A 3,014-nucleotide genomic window follows, 5' to 3' on the forward strand; every position below is an offset into this window, starting at 1 on the left:
CAAATCCCACTAAACCTAACAAACTATAATTAGCTTAGAAGAAACGGCATGCATGCATATGGATTAAGAAAAGTATTTTTAGATTTGGATGCTAATTACTCCTTCACGTACACGCCAATTTCAATTAATTACTCCATAATCCCTCAAGATAGATGTTTAGTGTTTTTAGAACAATAAATGCCTCTATATTTTTTTTTTGTTTTGTAACAATAATATCATATTTTAAAATGTTTGTTGTATTATAAAGGTCCATGAAGATCCACGTCTCTACTAAAATTAAAAAATAAAAATATAATCGACCAATTGCAAATAAATAAATAATTCACCTCTCCCATGATACAATATAGACATATATAAATGACTGCTGCCATACACTCATGATTCGGAAAAAATGATTTTGATATGGAAAAACTATATAATTAGACCTACTTTATTATTATATACATATACTTTCAAAATGTTACGTATTATATTATTAAGGGCTTATTATTAATTAATTTTTTTTTACCATATATTGAAGAAAATATACTTAGATACATGTATTTTTGCTATCAGATACATAAAAATAGAGAGAGAGGCGGCGAGATTTTGGGAGGAGGCGAATGAGATTCGTATGTATCCCAAATACATGTGAATCACACTAGATACATGTATTTGTATGTATCTGGAGTGATTCACATGTTTTTGAGATGCCAGATACATGAAAGAGTCCGAGTGAGATGGGAGAGATGCGAGGAAAGCGAACGAGATTTAATATGTATTCTAGATACATGCGAATCCACTTGAATATAATGTATCCAGAAGAAATTACACCTAATTTTGATTCCATATATTCGAGATACATGTATCTGAACGTATCTGGATGCACCAAAATCTGGTAAGATACGTAATATTGCAAACTAGAATGCATCTACATAATTAGCTCATAAATTAGTGAAATTTATGTAAATTCCTCTCATGATAATTAGTAATAAACTTCAGCTGAATATGAGTTGATTTATTATATCTAAGAGGTAAAAATCTATATATTAACGCTCATGTATTAGCTAGTTTTTTCTCACCCCCTCCCCGCCTTAAAGTTCCTTTCTCGAATCGATCCCTCGATCCATTTTCAGTTGTGGGAAAGCTTGATTCTATCGAAGAGCTAACATTCCTTCCAGAAAATCGAGAAATGAAATGGTAAAAGTTCTACTATGTTTTTTTCATCGAAATAATGAAACAAAACAAAATAAATATATGAAGAAGATTCTTAGAGGGAACAAGTGACCAAGTCTTATAGGTTGAGAGTTGACCAAGTTGGGTCAACAATTGAAGCTTAAATTTGTGGCATATATATATTAATGTTAGAGGTAATTTTATTTTGAAGAGTCAAATCAAGTACAATTTGAAGATGCATTAGAAAAATAATATTGCATATTCCAAGCTAGTTCAACCATATAGTACACACATCCATGGATTCAAATTTATTTTAAGACCTTGTAACGTCCTTTAGGGAGTATTTTTAAATTAAAAATTTTTGTTGAACCTAAATTGTTATATTATGTTAATCTATTAAATTTACAATATTGAGATCATAAGTAATACAATTAATTCAAACTTTGGTTGAGCCTTTGATAGTGTGAATATATTGGAAACTTGACTACTCTAAATATACAAAACATGTACACTATTTATGTATATTATATGTATGTTAGTATATTAGGATATGCATATTTATATATATAATTTTAGTATGTATATTTATGTTTAAACAACACTAGATTTATATATTTTCTGACTATTTTATAAATTAGATCACTTAAAGATATTGAATTGTAATTAGTCCATTAATCAATTGTTTGTTACTTCAATTAGTGTGTATATTAGTTAACAAGTCTTCTTAAGCGTAGAGCAATTAAGCAGCCAATTGGACATTGGAACTCCTATATTGAAGCAAATTAAGATTTTCTTTGAAAAGAATCTTCTACCAAGTATTTTAGCTGTATAATATAGAAAGAATCATTTTGTAACCTTTCAAAGTATATTATTAAGGGAGAAGTATTAAAAACACTTCTAAATTTGACGTGAATAATTAGTTTTTAATAAGGGAGAAGTATTAAAAACACTTCTAAATTTGACGTGAATAATTAGTTTTTAATAAGGGAGAAGTATTAAAAACACTTCTAAATTTGACGTGAATAATTAGTTTTTAATAAGGGAGAAGTATTAAAAACACTTCTAAATTTGACGTGAATAATTAGTTTTTAATAAGGGAGAAGTATTAAAAACACTTCTAAATTTGACGTGAATAATTAGTTTTTAATAAGGGAGAAGTATTAAAAACACTTCTAAATTTGACGTGAATAATTAGTTTTTAATAAGGGAGAAGTATTAAAAACACTTCTAAATTTGACGTGAATAATTAGTTTTTAATAAGGGAGAAGTATTAAAAACACTTCTAAATTTGACGTGAATAATTAGTTTTTAATAAGGGAGAAGTATTAAAAACACTTCTAAATTTGACGTGAATAATTAGTTTTTAATAAGGGAGAAGTATTAAAAACACTTCTAAATTTGACGTGAATAATTAGTTTTTAATAAGGGAGAAGTATTAAAAACACTTCTAAATTTGACGTGAATAATTAGTTTTTAATAAGGGAGAAGTATTAAAAACACTTCTAAATTTGACGTGAATAATTAGTTTTTAATAAGGGAGAAGTATTAAAAACACTTCTAAATTTGACGTGAATAATTAGTTTTTAATAAGGGAGAAGTATTAAAAACACTTCTAAATTTGACGTGAATAATTAGTTTTTAATAAGGGAGAAGTATTAAAAACACTTCTAAATTTGACGTGAATAATTAGTTTTTAATAAGGGAGAAGTATTAAAAACACTTCTAAATTTGACGTGAATAATTAATTTCGTCTTTGAACTATTGATAATCTTAAAACCACTCCTCTACTTGACTAACTGAACATAAATACACCACTGATCTTGCAAATTGAGTGACATACACCTCAAAATTTCCTTTAA

Source organism: Solanum tuberosum, unplaced genomic scaffold (genome assembly GCF_000226075.1).
Source record: "Solanum tuberosum cultivar DM 1-3 516 R44 unplaced genomic scaffold, SolTub_3.0 scf00300, whole genome shotgun sequence".
In the NCBI taxonomy this organism is placed as follows: domain Eukaryota; kingdom Viridiplantae; phylum Streptophyta; class Magnoliopsida; order Solanales; family Solanaceae; genus Solanum; species Solanum tuberosum.